The sequence below is a fragment of the Apis laboriosa genome, unplaced genomic scaffold (genome assembly GCF_014066325.1).
Source record: "Apis laboriosa isolate Shangri-la unplaced genomic scaffold, ASM1406632v1 scaffold42_cov153, whole genome shotgun sequence".
Taxonomy (NCBI): Eukaryota; Metazoa; Arthropoda; class Insecta; order Hymenoptera; family Apidae; genus Apis; species Apis laboriosa.
In genome coordinates this window covers 653,079-673,457 of record NW_025223257.1, presented here as the reverse complement: position 1 = coordinate 673,457, position 20,379 = coordinate 653,079, and the positions used below count along the sequence as shown (strand labels likewise).

Below are 20,379 nucleotides of genomic sequence, written 5' to 3'. Positions count from 1 at the left end.
TCTCTCTCTCTCTCTCTCTCTCTCTCTCTCTCTCTCTCGCTTTCTCTCTCTCTCCCTCTCTCTCTCTCTCTCTCTTATTGTTCTTCACGAAGATAATCGTCGTCGAACTTCCACAATTCTCCAGCTTTCGATCGAAAATTTATTTCCATTGGCTCGCGATATATCTCTCGTATATATCTCCCCGATATGAAATTTTTTCAAAAATTTCTATTATTCTAGAATTTCGCGATAACTCGAAGAGAGAGAGAGAAAGAGAGAGACAGACAGACAGAAAGAAAATTGCAGAGTAGCAGGAAGTGTCCGAGGCACAAAAACCAGAGCTACGTGGTTAATGGGAAATTCGAGGAGATCAGATTCACCCTGGAAACTAAACACCCCCTAAGGGAGAGGCAAACGTTCTTTTGTCAGATTGAAAGTTATTGATTCCAATCTCCTCCTAGAAATTCCCACTGCGTTTCGCCTATTTCACGCCGTATATAACCCATTTAAATTTTTCCTTTTTTCCTTTCTTTCTTTCTTTCCTTTTGTTTTTTTTTTTGTTTTTTTTTTTACTTTTGTTTATTCGTTCGCTCGCTCGTAATTCTTCTCGTTAAAACGCGCGCACACACACACACACACACATATATATATACACATTCGAAAAAATTCCACGCTCTATTATACATGGAACGTATTCATTAATCAATCTTCTTAATTTCATTCTACTCCGCCAATTTCTATGTGCCACGTTTCAATGAAAACGCAACGTGATACCAGAGTGTAATTAAGCCCGAACGAGTAACGTGGCAGACAGCTGAGAGGTACGCGGACCATCTCATGAATAACAAATTCAACGATCGCTTTTAACGTATTACCGATCACGAACTCGTATTTCATCGAACGTGAGAGCTCGGAGCGGTACGACGATGATGCACACATTCAACGTTTCCACGTTTCCATTTTATATTTTCTTCGCGTGCACCGATCGTTTGCCGATCGTGTTGTCCGTAAAAAGGTTGCCGGAAAACGGAAGTGGCAAAATAGAAGCTCGTTTCTCTCTCTCTCTCTCTCTCTCTCTCTCTCTCTTTTTCTCTCTCGAGACGAAGAAAAATTTTTCCAAGCGGTTTTTCTCTTACGCGCGCAAGAGAGCATCGGTGTACGAAATTTTTGTGTCATCGCGCGCCTCGACGGTTTGTCCAAACTCGTGCCAACTCATTTGCATTATTTTTCGTTTAAAATGCAAAACCACATTTTATGATGCGGCTAAGAGAGCGGCAGATTTCCTCTATGCGATTTTATTACGCTCGTCCATTGTGGAGGAAAAAAAAAAAAAAAAAAAAAAAGGAAAGAAAAGAACGAGATGAAAAAAAGCGATATGGGAGCTGTGAGAGAGATTATTGCCTTTTCGACAAAAGAATAATTGGAAAGAGGTGAGATAATTTTTGATTTTTCTCTTCTTTCGTTTCTTTTTTTCTTTTTGCCGCACCTTTACGAAGATTCAATTTAAGAAGATCGAAAGGAAGGACGCCGCGGGCGGAGACGAAAATAATTCCATCGAGTTTTTATCTATCGATGGTGGGTGATCGAGAGCAACGAGTTTGATAAACAGCGCGTAACAGAATGGAAACGGTGTTTAGAATCGAGAAATTATGCACGATAAACACTTAATCGAGATCTGTAACTTGAAATATCGTTGATGAAACGTTTTAACATTGCCTATGGTAATTAAACCCTCGATACGGTCCACTAACAATATGCGAAATTGTAATTACGGTTCGACAAGTATCGAGATTATTCCCACAATTAATTCTACGAGAGCATTTCGTGCATGAAATAAATATTTCACAGAGAGAGAGAGAGAGAGAGAGAGAGAGAAAGAAAACGGGCAGAACGATAATTATCACGAGGAAGAAATGTCTCGGCGAGTAAAAATTATTTCTGTCCAATTGTTTCGCGCGCTAGACGATTAAATAACAACCACGCAAGGTGAAACAATGATCGAGAAACAATTTTCACATATATACGTATATGTGTGCATATTAAAATAATACACACAGGAGAATAAAATTCGTCTCGTTTCTCGAAATTATTTTTCATTCGTACACACATATATACGTACGCGATATAGGTTCACGCCGTTTTCATGAATTTTCTGGTATTACGATCGATGCGTAAACATTCGAAATTAATTTCACAAAATATGTAACAAATTCTCGCGCGTTACGAGCTAATTTGTTTAAAAAAATACGTGCACACGGACGCACATTGGGTCGTATCGCGCGTTCCAATCACGGATCCAAAGCGGGTATCGCGTGTGTTTGTTCGGCCATGCTCCAGGGACACTTTTACAAAATTTATAAACCGGTCGTTCCCAAATTGTACAATGGATATTTAATTTCGAAAATTATTTTCCAAAATTAATAAAATGCTACCCACATCGATCTCGGAAATATCTTTCACCATTATCATTAAATTGTGTATTTTTTTATAACGAGTTTCTTTTTTTTTTTTTTTTTTTTTNTTTAATTCCAATTAAAATGAATTAGTTAGAGAAGAAAGAAATTTCCCTTCCGTTTTTTAACACTTTAACAATTATCGATTTTACGATAATTGTAAAAAAATAATATCCATGTCCCACGTTAACTTCCATAACGCGCGACGCATGTAAGTTTTCGCGATAATCACCATCGATAATTATTATTATTATTATTATTATTATAATTACGATTAATCCTATTAACTGGTCGTAAGGATAGATAAAGGGTTATCGTGGTTACCGCATTCCCTATTAATTACTATATATCTTCGAAACAGTATCTGTAAGCAATCCCCAGATTATACCGTTACCAGCTGTTACCTATTATTAACCGGTCAGCTATTCTAATTATTCTTGTCCGGGGAGAATAGATCGCTGTTTCAACTTTGTTTCAACGACCCTTTACAATTATAAAGAGTTCCTATTCCCCGCTCCTCCATCCATCCTCCCTCCCTCCCTCTTTATCTCTCTCTCTCTCTCTCTTTCATTCGTAATTTTCACCATCATCATAATCATTATCCGTTATTATTTTTGATCGCGAAAAATGTATAATTAGAAATTCTCGAAACTTGTTGAGAAAGACTTTTAAACACGTTACATTTTAATTACGTTTCTGCTATCCAGTTAAAATATCACGTTAAATCATAAATATATTAAATAACCATTAACAACTCTATTACGTAATAATAAATGGAAAAACGAATCTCGACGCAAGCACAAGCACGGGGCACATTATAACCTTTTACTCTCTCTCTCTTTGTTTAATTTAATCTACAAAAATTGGCCCGATCCAATTTATAATTATTGCCCTTTCGCATTACCCGTTGCCCGTGTGTTTCAACAATTATGTTTTCCATTCTTTTAACGGTTTGTATGAAATGAGAATTCAAATCAAATTTCGTCTCTCCGAAAAAATCGTGCAATTTCGACGTTGTGTGATCTGATCAATCGATCGATAGATTCGTTCTTCTTTTTCTTTTTCCTTTCTCCTCTAATACGGATATAAAATACACGGATAAAATATAATCGTCAGCCGAAAAAATTCAACATCGATTCAACCCCGAGATATCCCTGTCATTCCCTCCATTCATCCCCATCTTCACAGTCACACCCACAACCTTTTCACGCCCCTCCGGTTCGAGCATTTTTCACACCGTCGCTCGTGTCACGACATATTCTCCTCTCCCCTTCCCTCCCCTCCTTGCGTTACGCGCAACATTTATTCGATACGACTATATTTATAAAGAAAGAAAGAAAGAAAAACAAGACTAGCGAACAATCTTCGCCCGACAAATTTCGTCCTATACTCGCGTTACGTAATGATATCGTTCGTCTCGACGTAGGAAAAACCTCGATCTCGAAAGAAAATGACGAAATCATTCGTCGTTTCTTTCATTTCTTTTCTTTTTTTCTTTTCCCTCTCTTTTTTTTTTTTTTTTTTAACCGTGAAAAACGAACGCGCATCTCCCATCGACACTTTCGCTCGCGAATTATTTCGCACGCGTAATTATTCGTTAATCATTCGGCCGAGTGACTCTCAACGATGATAACCATCCGGTAATTTCGTCGCGTCGTTCGATTAAACAATGAGGCTACACGAGCGGGGGACGGGGAGAGGAGGGAAGGGGGAGGCGGATTATACGAGCATCGGCGACGAATTCGCGCGCGATCGATACCGATAATTCCGCGGGAATTATAATCGAATTTTATAATCGAGAACCTCTCGACTTCGATCCCTCACATCTGCGAGACAGCTACGACGTGCAAACTTGTAAACGCTTGTTTCGCGATTCACACCGTTCGCCTCGAAATTGGAAACTCTCTCCCTGTCTCGAGCAAATTAATTTATCGCGGTTGCCCTGTTCAAAGGAAATTAGCAGGTGACGGTTATTATTTGACAGGGGTGTATCGTTTCATCGGCCGGAAAATAGATAGCCGATTACATGCACATATATATATATATTTATACATGTATGTACGTATGTATGGGGCGATAATCAACGGTAATTAATACAAGTCGATTCCGGCGAGAATTTATTAAATTAAACCAGGTTTGCCCTTTGCTTTGTGACGATCCTCCGGCAAACACGGAGGGCGGGGGTTAAAATTGTTTTAATTTAAATGACACAGGGAGGGACGGGATCATTAATTATTCCCCTTTTCCCGGGGCAACGCTGATGAAACGGAGCCACCAAGTTTGATCGACTCTGGGATGGAGTATTAACGATACATCGATATACACGTATCTTGTCCCTCGTAGATCGTAGGATGGGCACAGATCACAACGGGGTGGATAACACGTATTTTCGTTTATTTCGGATCAAGTTGCTCGTTCCTTGTTCCTCGCGATTATTATGCAATAAATATAACTCTTTCGCGAAAACCTTTGACATTTCCTTCCTCTTAGCCACAAGCCGTTTGGCAAAGTACGGAACATTTCCTGTTGTTCGCGACCTCTTCGCCTAATTCAAATCTCTATTCCTCTATTCTCTATTCATTCCACCGTTCGTTCGTTCAACTTGTGTTAATGCATTCCAATCTTTCGCCCATTGTCCGTCAATTTTCCCAAATTTCTCTTGTTAAACAATTGTCAGGGTAACAGGGTTTGGCCGCGAATGGAGAACGAAATAATTCCGCGGCCGAAAGTAGAGCGAAACTGTAACGAAATACGCGAAATTTGATCGACTCTCTCCATTATTAAGGCCGATTAACGGAGAAACGCATTCGTCGTCGCGGCGATTAACAACGATTCGCGGATTGGACGAGTCTCGCGTAATCGAGAATCAAGGATGCGCGTAAGAATTTCACGTACGCCACGTTTCCGGTGAACGCCGGACGAACAGCGAGATTAAACGGAGCGAGAATGGAATCGGAGGGATTCAATTTAATAAAAGGGGGAATCTCCAACGTCGCGCGTTTCCCCTCGCTCTTGAATAATTTGATGTACCGCAAGCGTGGTGGAGAAACATCGGAGAGGACGACGACGATGATCGAGCGAGAAATTGGCAACAGCGGGTAATGGAGCTGTGTGCGTGTTGGTTGGTCGCGTTTCAAGGAGAAAAGAGAAAGGAGGAAAAAGAAGGGATTGCTTCTTGGGAAATTCCTTGGTTCCATTCGCGCTTTCCGTCGAATCTTGAATCTTGCGTCTTGGGTATCATTCGTTCGATTGTTTAGAAATGAACAACAGGATCATCCCTCTTCGTTAATTTAGACGATACAGATTAATCGAATATTAATTAACAACGAATCAACTATCACTTTGATAAATTTAATTCGAAATATAGGGACGCAAAATGTAAGGGAATTATCGATAATCGATTGTCAAATTATATATACGCATTCTAACGCGAATATCCATCAACTATTTCCTAATAATCAATTTATAACACGCTCTTGAAAATTGTTTCCAATTTCTTTTCGATCCTCGAGAACGTTCTTCTTCCTAATTGTATAACATTCTATCCACTCCTTCTGAATCCGAACGAGTTTTCGGGCGAAAAGTTAATCTAAACTAATTTTTCGCGCGGAATGATAAATATATATGGGAGAATCGCGTGGAAAAGATGGCTGGGGCTCGTGACAAATTGGTACGTCCAACTGCCACCTTCCGCGAATCCTCGTAAATCCAGAGGCTCGCGTAAAACGCGCCAACGGTCTGGATTACTGTAACCGCAATAATTAGAAGCGAAATCCGCGGCAATTGTCTCGCGCCATTCACAGCGGAGCAGAATTGGGGCGGAAAATCAAGCGAAACGAGTCCACTTTTCCGGAGATGGGGACTTTCGGGCGACGTGTAATGGAGAAATTGTTGCCCTCCCCCTCGCTCCTGGCTACGGGGAATTCCGTTCTGTCCAAGAAATAATCGCCGTGACCGCGTGATAAAAGGTAATGGCGTAATGGCGAAGTTGAGATGAAACGACAGTCGAGATATATATATATATATATATATATATATATATATATATATATCTCGATGAATTTTTGTTGAAAAAAAAAAAAAAGAGAAAGAGAGAAAGGAAAAAGGAAAAATCGGGAATTAAATTTAGAAAAAAATTCTGGTTTCATCGATATTTTTATGCTGCATACGTGGTGGGATATTCGTTAATAGATGTATTAAAAAAAAAGGGAAAAAAGGAAAGATAAAAATGATTCATTGTCAAGTTTATCCGATCCGATGGTCGAAAAAAAAAAAAAAAAAGGAACGGTGATGTTTAAGCGGAATATTTCGTCCGATAATTTAATTTGATAATACGGGCCGCGTTTAAAAAAATTATCGCGGAGCGTGCTTGTTTTAAAAAGTTTCCGGCGAAGCGAGGGGAACATTAAAAATAATTTGCGTAATCGACTAAAGGATACGGTTGGAGAGCGTGTGACCGGTGGATGCGGTGCAAATAAAAATTCTCTTACTTTTATCCGAACGTGGATGAATTTTCACCCGTTTTCACGACAAATTAAAGGAACGGTTGAAAAATTTGTATCGTTTCGGCATATTTAAAAAAAAGAGAGAGAGAGAGAAAAAAAAAATGAAACGAGCGCATAAATTAACTCGAGTTGCCTACATTTCGAGAACATTTTCGACCTGCTCGAAAAATTCTATTTCTATGATAATATCCGAGATCCACTGTCTTCTTCTTCTTCTTCTTCTTCTTTTTCTTTTTTCTAGATTCTCTTTCTCTCTTTCTTTCCCTCTGTCTCCTGTAGATTTCCACGTCTAGAGAAAACGTCCTTTCGAAAAGGTGGCTTACCTCATTCCACGCTTGATTCCACGGATAAAATACTATTCTATTTAGATTCGAGCCGTATTCGAGAGTATCACCAAGATGCGGCAAATATAAAAAATTCATGAATTGCACACACGGTGGCGCACACACAGGTGTGTGTTACTATCCACCGACAACCATTTCGGGTTATTCGACGGATAACACGGATAGAAGATGATTCTTCAATTTTCGCCATTTAACAATTCATTTCAATGACTAGATATTACCCTTTACTTCAAAAAAAAAAAAAAAAAAGAAAAGAAAAATACTTCTCAACGATACAAAAATAACTCCTTTCACATCCTATCCCCTTGAACTTTAATCAATTTTCCCCGGACAGATGCGTTAACCCACGGGTTTTAATAATCCTCGGTCTAACCCTTCCCCCCCCCCTCCCCCTGTCGTCAAACTTTAAACGCGTTTCGTTAACTAATTAACGCGGCTATTATAACTTCCATAATACCGATGCTTGACACGATCCGAGAACCGCGTAATATAGCCTCGCAATTCCAAAACAAGGAACAAACTGAACTAAAACTCCCAACGGAAGAAGGGAGCTTGCTTTACAAGGGACGAGTAACCGTAAGCAAGGCTGATTTAAAACGCACGGTTTGCACACACATGTCCGGAATGCGCGACGACAACGTCCAACGTTTAACCGGCCATTGCCGAGATCGCGAGAGAGAGAGAGAGAGAGAGAGAGAGGTTTAAATGGGCGGCGGAGGGCCACTTTATAAGGGGCAGAAATCCGAGAATCCATTATTCCGTGCACGGCGCCGTTTAATCGAATGTGAAAACCGTGTTCCGTCTTTTCGACAATGGGGAACGACACGCTCGACGCGGTTCACGATGGGAAATCGACGAGGAGAAAGAGAGAGAGAGAGAGAAGGAGCGGAAGGAGGGAAGAAGAAGGTGGCGCGACGTGGCACGACGGTCCAATTTTCACCAAGGTAAATGTCGTTTCCATCGCGTCGTACGAGTGACATCGAACCTTCGCGTTACCTGGAATCGATTTCCTGACGCAATGTCTGTTGCACGGAGTTTGCACGAGCAAACTCGGGAGAGGGGAGGGGAGACGCACGCACCGATGCATTTAACTTGCGAGTGATCGATGAACGTTCGACTCCGTTCGAACGAGCAGAAAATCACGGCCTTGAAATTTGTCGCGATCCTGAGATTCGGGGATGATGAATTTTGTTTTAAAGGTTTTAACGTTTCGTCCAAGAGGAGAACGAAAGAAGGAAAATACGGATTTTGAAAAAGATTTTCTTGCATCACGACGTGTTGGTTAGTTTCGTCGGATTGGAAAGAAACATTTGAATTCGATTACGAACGAATAAAGTGTTTCGTTCCTGGATTTTAATATCTTGGAAGAGAATATGTTTTTTCCATGTTTCCATGAACGATCTTAATAATTTTGATATCTCGTGGGAAAAAGGATACGTCGTTTTCAAAGTTTTCGAGCAGTCCTATTCGAAAAATAAGTTGCGGACGATTTCTGGCAAAAACTTCTGATAGGCGGCCTTCGAAACTACGTTCGGAAAAATCGAGATATTTTCCAGGAAATGGTAACCGTATCCACGGGGCTCTATTTTACGATATCGCGCATTTATTCCCGGCGAATTGCGCCACGTCAAAGTGCTCGTATATAACCGTGATGATCGATGAACGCTTTCGACCACGCTCCCATAATTCGGAGGGTTGTTTGATGCTCGATGCACTTCCTACGATCGATACGTCGATAATTACTGTGACGAGTTCGAAAAGGCTCGTCTGTTTCGTGGAATCGGGCGGTAATGGAAAACACAAACCGAACGCGGATGGAAAGGAGGACGAGGAAAAAGAGAGGGGGGAAAGGCGAGGGAATATATCTATAAACGATTAAAGATAAAAAGATGTAAGAAAAACGATGATCGTTCGAGGATAGATCACGTTCGTTATTTCATTCTCGAATCGATGGTCTTTTTTTACTTTTGTACGAAATTCTCTGTTTCAAAGAGAGAGAGAGAGAGAGAGAGAGAATGAATGAAAAGAAGATGCTTAGTTAAAAAAATATTCGTATATACTTTTTTCGCGTATCGAAACACATTATTCGAAAGTATTCATAAAGGGTTGAGAAGTTGTAAGAAAATCCTCAAGAACGTATTCTTTTTTCCTTGTATCCGTTTCGATTTCGAAAAGAAAATGTATTTCTACTATTTTTCTACCGAATCCTTTATTTATATTTGATTGTTCTTTCCGTGGACAAACTTCTCCTCCTCCTCCTTCTCCTATACGTTAGTCCAAGTTATAAAAGAAAATAGGATGATGGGAAGGGTCAGCCATTTGGTCCATAAAGGGAGAAGAGCCCCTATATTGCAATGGTTTTTGCGTAACCGCTTTCGAAGAGAAATCTCGTATATGCGGTGTAACGTACACCGATATTATCGTTGGAAAAGGTACAATAACCGTATCGATTATGCAACGAATCCATGCATTTAGTGACCGCCACTATATAATTCCCAGTTGTAAAGTTTCTATATCGTCCCGTTTTGTAAAAGCGATGTCGCGTCGTTGTATCCTCGTTTCGCCCTCCCCCTCCTCCCATTATCTACGGCTATTTATTGTCACGATAATTCTCTTATGAGACGAGGATCTCGTTGTTCTCGTTCGCGCCACGCTCGCGCGATCGTGTAAAAACTTCGTGCCCTTCTCTTTTTTTCTTTTCCTTTTTTATTTTTCTAACGATAATTACACGCGCACGAAGCTCGTCCTCGGCTAAGATAGAAAAATACAAGGTATTTCGCCCCATAATTTTTATTCTAATTACGTCAATATACAATTTGCTCCTTTCCTTTACCGAAGAAGTTGTTAATTACTAGACTGCGGATTTTTATGTAGGCGCGTGATATTCATCCTGTATGTATTCTCTGTATAGTAATATAATTAATATCCAAAAAATACATATAAAATAATACATATAAAAATATGTATACATATATTCGCGTAAAAATCCACAATCCAAATAATTACAATAACAATTTCTCTAAGGAGAAAGGGAATGATTGAATAAGCTAGACTATTCTCGTACGAAGTTTTATTTTAAGCCATCGAAATAATCTGCCAACACCGTTTGCGCCGCGGGATCGATAGGTCACGATGGGTGTGCATCGACGAATGCTGGATGACTTTGATTAATAAATTTCCAAATGTATTTGCCCGTTAAATTACACATTTCCCTACTGTCGCTACATCCAACGTGACTTGCCACGTTATACAACGAGCACGGGTTAAATAAACAGTTACATTTATCGCGATAAGAGTCGGTTCGAAGTTTTCGTTATCGATAATATTTCGACGCGATGAACCCCGAATCATCCGCTAATTATTTTTTGAACGACGATGAAATATCGAGTTAATCGAATCACGTGAAAATTCCTCCACGACTTCTCTAATCTCCACTTTTCTTTTCCGCTCTCACGTGAGTAAAAAACTCGTCGTCGATCCGAAGTATCGTATTCGAGACAATGTTCCACTCGCGAGCAACTTCCTTTTCGTCCCTTCTTCTTCGACCCCTCTCTCTCTCTCTCTCTCTCTCTTTTTTCCTATCTCGATTCTTTACACTTTATATTTTAGCCTTTACGCTGACGATATCACGTGCAACGAGAAGCATAAAAAGCAACGAGCATCTTGGGGAAGCCGCAGAATTCGAACATCGACGAATGGAAGAGGAGGAGGAGGAGGAGGAGAAGGAAGCTCTTCGCCTTGAAACGCGTCGCTCGTTGTTTCGTTAAATATCGTTCGATTCCGACATTGGGGCGAATGGAAAAATGGAATAGAAATTTCTAAAAATTTCTATCTACGAGCAGAATTTTTCGATATTTTTTCCCCCCCTCCTCCGCGAACGATAATTGAACGTAAAAGAGAAAAAATAGGACAGGAAGAGACAGGGGAGAAACGTTGTCGAATCGTCGTTGTTGCCTCGCGAAATTGTATCATCCGTGCCCCGAGTGAACGAGATTTCGAACTCTTAATGAATGAATACAATGCATCCCCTCCTCCATATTTTTCCCCCCCGACGGCAATGGAATTCTGATGCAAATTCTATTGGGCGAACCAATTATCCCTTTATAGTAGATATTGGAAACGCGCGACATCGGATCTCGTTGAATTATTATTCGAACCGCGTAAAAAAGAGGGAGAAATTTCACGAGGGGGGGACGAGTTTCGAAGGAATAATGTTACGCGTATTTCCCGTTTTACGTTTAAAATACACAATGAATTTGCACGAATTTTTACAATATTTCTTTTCGCGTTGTTATCAAAATGGTTCCGAAAAGAAAACTCGAGATCCTTCTTAAATTATCGATTGACTGATTTTTGAAATTTCGAAGAATCGAAGCTTGATCTTTTCGAAACGCGTGGATTCAACAAGTTAGCCGGTTTCTTTTCGGATAGAGAGGGGTTTAAAAGAGGGTGTAACGTGTGAGATTCGCGAGAGATCTAGATTAAAGGAAATAAGGGCTGTCGGCACACAGATACCTCGGTCTTCTTTATCCCACGAACGAGCGTTCCACGAGAAAATTCCCTTCGTCTTTCTTGTCCCTCCTCTCTGTCCCTGCCTTCTTGCGATAAGAGATACTCTGAGGATACTTAAAAGAACGAATGGAAAATTTGGATAAATGATTCATCAACTAATGATGAATGATCGATAAGTTTCGAGTATCTTGCGTCCTTCTTGTTGAGGCGTTCCAAAGATGTACACAAACTGACGAATATATATTCGTGGAATCGGATTATGTTTTGTTTGGTTTGTACGATATTTCTTGGAAGTCGAGTGACTTGGCTAGGAGTGTTTTTTCTCGAGTATAACGTTTACAACGAGTCGTGAGAATATTCTTTGTTTTCAATCGAGGGGTCTAGTGCGAGAGAGAAAGAGAGAGAGAGAGAAAGAGCTATAATAGTTTCACGAGGTATTAAGAGTTTTATGAAAAATAGCGTAGTAGTTATATCCTTTAATTTTGTCATTTTTTTTCTTTTTTTAACGAAACCGTGTTTCAATTAAACGAAAATTCCGCGAGGTATTTCTCTCTTGCACAGGAATTAAAAGTAGGAAAACAGTCGTTCGCGTATATAATTATAATAGAAACAGAAATTTCGCTATTTTACGAATTAAAAAAGAAAGAAATAATGATTAATGACATCAAGAGAATTAATCTAAAAATCTAAATTAAATTAATCTAAATCTAAATCTAATTAAAGAATAATTCTACGTTGCGAAAACGATACGAAGAACGGATCGAAATAGAACAGCGGAGACAAGTTGTTCGAATCGGTAAAAAAGGAAAGGAAGGAAGGAAGAGGGAGGATTTTTCTTTTCTCCAAACATCTCCACGCGAAAGATTGAAACGAAATTCACACGCTTATTTGCGCCTATCCGAATCGAGAACGCATAAAATCCCGTTTATTATTAGCTCAAATGGGATGAATCCCCGCTATTCAACAGTAAAATAGCGGTTTGATAGGTTAGTCGCTAATGAAACGAAGCTATCGACGCAATTAGCCAAGTTCCCCGCGAATAACAAAGCTTCGTTGACTTTGGAATTTTTAACCGGACGCCTCTCGATCGAGCACGGCCAAATGGAAGGCGATGCTTGAAAGCTTCGAATGAGAACGCATAAATTTCTTTGTTACCAGGGGGAAGGGAAGGGGGAGGGGAGGGAAGAGGAGGAAAGGGGGAGAGGGAAAAACGCGAGAGAAAAGACTCGTTTCGATTCGAAGGTATTCTCTAGATAAAACGAACGCTGGTATTTGTTACGATTCCTTTTCTTTTTTGTCTTTTTTTTTTCGATTCAGAGAAAAAATTACCTGTTCCTAATTATTCTAGTTCGAGATTACTCGTTGGAGATACATCGTTTTTTTTTTTTTTTTTAATCCTTTCATGCTCGACAATTGCGTGCACGCAACTATTTATTAATTAACCAACAAATTTTCTCTCGATAAAACTTTACCTTTTTTTATCGTGTGTTTCTACTATTGATAATCGAGACAGGGGATAAATAAATAAATAAATAAAATTTCGATCATGAAAGGATTAATAAAAAATGCTCGCTGATCCCTATTCGACGATATTTTCCACGAGAACAAACGAGGTAAGGATCCTTTTCACGCTCAACGTTGCTTGTGCGCAACAAATTATGTCGTTTTCGAAACAAAACTATTAGATTTAGATCGTATACTTTTTATGCTTTGATAATTGATAATAGGGAATTAAAAAATTTGCATGAAAGGTATAAAGAATAAGAATAATCGTTCGAAAACGACCGATCCACGTATTCGACGATTTTTCCGACGGGAATAAACGCGTAAATCTAATTTACGTCGTAAATAAATTACCAAAAAAATAACATATCGATATTAAATATTATAAAATACCGAATCGAATTTACGTACGGATTAAAAAACGGACGAAAAAACGTGGTCGAAGAGGCCGCCATTATCTGCACACCCGCATACGACGAATCGACACTTATCCGTAATCGTAACGCGCGAATAATCGATAAAAAATAATTAAATCGTAAAAAAAAAACACGATACACACGCGAAAAACGTAAAATTTAAAAATTTTACATCGACGAAATAGCGGTGCGCACGCTTCGATGTCTCGATAAAGACTAAACACCGAACGGTCGCGACGTATTATGGTTACGACCTTCGCCTCGAGCTCGAAATTCGTGGAATTATTAACGAGCGAATAAACACACGGAACCGAAACAAACTTCGATATCGTAATATATATAATATATATAAGGAAAAAAGAAATGTCTCTGTTGTTGACAAGTAATGATACGATATCACGGTTCGTCGAACGCGTCTTTTTTACTGGCTCGAGAGATTTTTACACTTTTTGAGCACAAGTGTCGGATCTCGCGCAATTTATGCGTGTATTTTTTTTTCCTTTTAATCCTTTGCCATCGATTTTGACATTTTTCGTTAAAAAAATATTATGGAAAAAAAAAACATACGACAAAAAAATATTACGATTCGATTAATTAAATTTAACAATAATTTTAAAATATTTACACGATTCACTTTTGCAAAATTTTTTCTTTTTTTTTTTAAAAAATATAATTTTTCGAATAAATAATTAGAATTATTTCGTTCCCTTTAAAGTTAAATTAATTCCTTGAGAAAAAAAAAAGAAAAAAAGAAACCCCATCTTCGATATTTTTCCACCCCATTTTTCTCGTCTCGATGAAAATTCGTCGAAAAAGAAAATAAAAAAAGAAAAAAAAAATGACAAACGCGAGCTCGTTCCTAAAATTTATCTCATACCTGAAATCTCGACGCAGCGATCCAATCTCAGCGGACGACGAAACGCATTATCGTTGGTGCACGATCCGAATGCGTGACTGCCCTCGTCCGTGGGATGCCTTGTTCCGTTGCCACGTGATCCGTGAACGACGATGCAATCCACCAGCTCGCACAGACGTGGACAATTTGAACGTTCAAAACGTTGTATCATTAGCGAGACCACAGTGGCGAGGCCACGAAGGGGGTGTTAGGTACCGCGCTGTTTTCGTCCCTTTAACGCTAGCCCTGCCGGCTGTGTCGCATTATCGGCCGAGACACCTACCAGAAATACCATTAGCGGCCATTTATTTCGGACGAATACCCAATCACGACGGCCGATAATCTATAGTGTCGACCACGTTTTAGCGGCAGCTGAAAGTGAAGCCAGCCACCTGCACCCATCTCGGCCTCCCCTTTTTTTTTTTTTTTTTCTTTTTCTCCTTTCAACGTGCCGCGAAACGATGGAAACGGTTTTTATCCCGACACTGTTCTAGAGACTGGAAACTGTAAACCTCGTTCAACTGCGTGTATCCGATCGATCGAGGGTGGGAACCGAGCGTTTACCAAACTTTCTCACGTGTCCATCGCGACAACGGTTCATTATCTTTCCAACCCTTCTTCTCTCAACGGGATATCCCTTGCCACCTAAGCTTGTCCACGCCACGATATCGCGTTGCTCTTCGAGCAATGTTACGGGGCGACATAGGATGAACCCATTCTCTAGAATAATCACAGTGTTTGGGACGAACCAAGGAAGGAAGGAGAGAGAGGAAGGTGCGACGCGGATTTGCACGGGTTCCTATAAATTTTCCTACGTTTTCGGGAAGTGGTAGATTTTCGAAAAGTGTGGCGCGGGTTAAAACTTTCGGCCACAGCTAGTTTACCGTGAAACGAAGGGCTCAATCTCGTAAACTTGTGACCAAGCACAGCAGGTTTCGTGGAGGTTGGGGGTTGGCTTTGAGGCGAACGTGTTGATGTTTGCTCCACCGGAGAATGCCCGAGGAAATTATTTCACGAATGGAATTCGAAATCGTTCGCGGAAATAACTCTTGAACGGAGATCGGTTATTGTAAGGAGTGACTTTTCGTGGAGATCGAAAATTCTCGATTGAATCTGGAGATATCCTTTTTTGGGGGGGAGGAAGGGAGGGAGCGAAATAGACAGCAGACGGAATAAAGTTATTACTTGTTATTACTTGTCTCGAAATCCTCCTCGGGAAAAATATCTACTCTACGCTCCAGAAATCTTTCGAAATCTTCTTACAATCATACACTCCACCGGATAAGAACCGTTCGATTCTCTTTTTAACGAATCGGTGAGTAGACGATTCAGCTTCGTCTTGCAATTAACTTTTACAGTTTTCAATCCCCTTGCTTCGATCAAAAGCTAACGACGAGCCGAATATGTCGAAACGAAATAAAAAACGAAAAGAGAGAAAGAGAGAGAAAGAGGGAGGAGAAGAAAAAGAAATTCAATCTGACGAAACGGCGAAAAAAAGAAAGACGTCTCGAGGAAAAGGTCAACCGACCACTTAGTTCTTAATCCTCTCATCGAGTTTCAATTAATACACGTCGGCTATGATTATTCAACATTCAGAAGGGGAGGGGGAGTCAATTAATTTGGTTGGTGGCGATTTAAAATCGTCCATCACGACGGACTTGAACGTCGAATTCTTCCCTCTTCCAGTTTCTTCTATTTTCCCCCTCCCTTCTCCATGGATTAAGGAAATCATTCCTCGGGAATGAAGTCGTTGCAGGAATTTTTGTAGGCCGATAAGGCGAATTGAATCCGATAAGAGGATCAAGGAGATGAATTTGTGACCGCGCTTAATGAACGGAACGAAAAGCAAATAGGACGAAAGCACGAGGAATCGAACGTACCACGCAACGACAAAATATTCTTATATTGTTCCGTTTCAGATCTATAAAAGAGTAGAGTACTTTGAAAGATGTAAATTTTTATGATAAAATTTCTCTTCGATAATTTCTTTCTTTCTTTCTCTCTTTTCTTTTTCTTTTTCTTTTCTTTTTTTTTTTTTTTTTGAAAGAGATGAAATTGAAGAACGAAGCAGAAACATCGAGCAAATCACGAGCATCGCAACACCTTATGTAACGCGTAATTGTTTCCCTTATGTCGGGAACGTTCAAGTATTTCTGGCGCGCGATGGTGGGACAAAGGTGACCCTGTTAACGACCTTTCTTAATCCACCGACCACGTTACGCTCCGTCGAGCGAGGGTTGTCATGCTCGATAAACCAATAAATTTTAATAATCGCCGGTCGAGAGGCTAACAAAGGGCCCAACCCATCGGCCTGAGATCGAATTTCTCTTATTCTTTCGACGACGCATGGAGAGGAGGATCCGCGATGGAATTTTAAAAACGATACGGAAGAATATCTCTACGGCTTCGAGAAGATATTTCACGTATTTCATAACGATGGAAAAAAAAAAATCTCTTTATAAGAGTTTGAAAGAGTGTGTGTGTGTATGTGTGTGACTCGTTTTGCAAAGAGCAGGAGTTGCAGATATCGTCGAAATTCAAATTATTCTTCCTGAAAGTATCTTCGTATCGATAAAGAAGGAAGCGGAAACGATCATGCCCAACATCATCCCCTATCTCGTTAAGATTATTGACCCACTAAACTGCAGAAACTCGAGAATTCCCTCCCTCCTCCGTGGAGGAGGAAGAAGGAAAGAAAATTGCAGGCCGACATTCGTTCGACGAACGATCCTCTGTCCGTGATCAAATATTTGCATTTGGAAAAATCGAGCAATTATATAAAAGAAAGCTGCGACCACCTTTTGTACGCCAACTTTCGATTAATCGTCCAAGTTGCGGCCACGAAAGCATCGAAGCTTGAAGGAAAACAACAATAGATCTCTCTCTCTCTCTCTCTCTCTCTCGTCGAATGGAACGATCTCACCGAAACTTGGCCCCGTAAGTACCAGTTTCTCTGAGAGAAACGTAATTACGATGTGCGCGCGATTGTCCCGTCTACCCAACCTAACCCACGAATAAGAGAATCTGCCTAGGGTGATTCGAGAAAGAGGGCAAACAGCAACCATGTGTGTCCCTTTAATGGGAAAACTCACTAGATAACGTGGTTACCAACCGTTGTCGCTTCGGGAGGAGAGCTTTGCGGGGGCGAGAAAAGCCTAGTAGTAGTGGAAAAAGCGTGGAAAAGGAGGGGTGAGATTGCTCGATCTCCAAGAGGAACGGACGGATGGTCGGTCGAAAAGGAACGCAATTGTAATTGTGATTGCACGATTCTCGGAGAGAACGAAGCCGAGAAACTTGGATACGGACATTCTACGGATCTAAATGTTATCCACGACTCGATTTATCTTCCGCAAGGTGAAGGGAGGAAAATCCAAGGGTTGGGGGTCAAAGGTCGTCGGGATTTTAATAAATAAAACGGCCCCTCTCGGTCAAGGAAGATTCAATTTGTTCAGCTGACCGACAATCTATGAATCCGTCCGATCGGGGCGGAGGAAGAAAGCGAGAAATTCGGTGATCCGTGGAATTTAGATTGCACACGCTGATACTCGAGATCAAAAGGGGAAACGGTGGAGAACGATTCGTACGACGATCGGCCGAGAAAGAATCGGTTGATAACCGTGATTTCCGTGGATAACGATAACGATATTCTCGATCACGAGGATTCGATCGCGCCTTTTGCTTTTCCCTTTCTTTCTTTTCTTTCATCGATACGAAACGATCGAGTCGAAACAACCATCTTATCGCTTTTTTTCCTCCGCTGGAATTTTTATCGCGGATGACGAGATAACGTTCGGAGAACAACTCGGTATAAATTCAATTTATCGGGCGGCTAAATCCCGAAATCGAATATCTCGAAAGGAGGGAAGAGGATTAAAGATGATGATGGGAGAAGCGCGTTTCGATCGTATAAAATTAGTGTTGTAGTTAATCGATTGTTCTTCAAAGGATGTTAACCTTTTTTCATAAAGGGAAGGGAGAGGGGACGGCAAGAAATGAAATTTGGGTACGAGAGCAGTACTCGTGAAATTCCGAGAATCGTATTCCCATTTAAAAATAACGGGAAGGGCGGAAAAAGGGAACGAAAACGATAAAGCGTTTCATTCAAAAGCTTTCGAAAAGTGGAACGTTTTTTCTCTCTCTCTCTCTCTCTCTCTGCCGGTATATCCCTTCCTACTTTTTTTGCGAGAGATTCGTTCGCCAACAAGCGAGAGATCTGAGAACGAAAGATTCAATCTGTCGGCCGATTCGAACGCGAGGGATCCACTTTTTCGAGGAGATAGAAAAAGAGAGAGAGAGAAGACGCGAGTTACAGGGCACGAAATTTCGACGCGTGAAATTGAAACCCGTGACCATCTCACCTCGAAGCGACGATCAACCCTGTCGCTTACTCCATTTTATATCTGTGACGTGGATGGCCATTGAAACGCGCCCGTGCAAGTGAATAACCTCTTTCACCGTGGATCCACCAGAAATTATCAGAATTGCAGAATAGTATTAAAAAAAAAAAAAAAAAAAATAGAGAGCGTATCTCCGATCTTTTAAAATCGAAACGATTTTTCTCTCTATCGCGAGATTTGTTTCCATATCACGATCGTACTATGGATCGAGAAACGAAAGTCGAAGATTGCAAAGATAGGGATGCACGCAAATTTCCTCCCTTCTCACCTTTCTCGTCGAGCACAATCGAACAACAATTCGCGATGCTCCTTTGCTTCCTTCGAGTACTTTACTCCCGCTTTAAGCACTATGTAAATCGTGGAACGAAAAGAGGGTACGGTCATCCTTCTTTTTTTCCTCTTTCTTTTTTTTTTCCTTCCCCTCCCTCTTCTCTCTTCAAAGTTCAAACGAGGCTCGTAACGGCGACAATGTAAGCGCGAATGTACGTTTGACACGGTCACTGAACTTTCGATCGAAAGAGAAATTTTCGATTTTCTCTTGGGATCTCCGGGAGGGGGGAAACGGAGCACAATCCAACGAGCAAATATCGCGAATAGAAGCTCTAGTGTTTGCCATCCTAAGCCTCGAATAACAAGAAGGTTCACCCACGATGACGAATCCTCTCCCTCTTCTTCTTCTTCTTCTTCTTCTTCTCTTCTCCTCTCCTCCCCTCGAAGAAGAAGGCGAAAACCGAAAACTTTTATCGAAACCTTCGATCGAAAACCTTGGTCGATCCAAACTCGATCTCAATCACGGTGCGCGTCCGATCCACGGTGAAAGAGCCGAAGAGAGACGAAGGGAAGCAAGGGAATCGTAAAGAATGAGAAAGATCGATTTAAAATTGCGACGACACGACCATCCCGGCCACTCTGCGGCCAACAAACCGAGCAACAAGTTATACACCATAACAAACGTAACCCTCGGAAAGAGTTCGTCGTTTCTTCACTCCTCAAATCTCGTAAGAAAAATTCGGGCTAGAACGAGATCCGCCGAAAATCCCCATTTCCTTTCCTTTTCATCGATCTTTCCCGCGATCGATCCTTCCTTTCACCGTCGCGGGATCTCGCGTCACGACGATGAATCACGCGACGAAACTGCCACCACGAATCCAGCCAGCGCGGAAAGCGCTGGAAATCGGGCGAAACGTGGGAGAGGGAGGGTCAATTTGTCACTGATGAACCGTGGGATGAAAAGGACGATACCGTGGTAGAGGCTTCCAAGTTGTCACGGATCCAGGCAGCCGCCGGATCTTCGGGGCCCCGTCCGCTCGATTTCCGACTGGGAAACGATTGGTGGTTGTCCTCGACGTACGACGCGTAAACAACGGGGGGAGGG

The 20,379-nt window shown here is 41.0% G+C and overlaps 1 protein-coding gene across 4 annotated transcripts in view; it reads right to left on the bottom strand.

Annotated features, from left to right (window-relative positions):
- Positions 1-20,379, bottom strand: part of LOC122716196 (5-hydroxytryptamine receptor-like) — a 107,126-nt gene extending 86,747 nt beyond the window's left edge. Inside the window, exons 1-2 of one of the 4 annotated variants that reach the window (XM_043939058.1) lie at positions 20,247-20,379; positions 14,590-14,886 (exon numbers count right to left, since the gene is read on the bottom strand). The gene's annotated coding sequence lies outside the window, so the exon portion shown is untranslated. Of the gene's footprint in view, positions 1-13,707; positions 13,886-14,589; positions 14,887-19,272; positions 19,375-20,246 lie in introns of those variants that run through there. The other 3 variants (XM_043939059.1, XM_043939062.1, XM_043939061.1) reach the window with 3 other exon arrangements.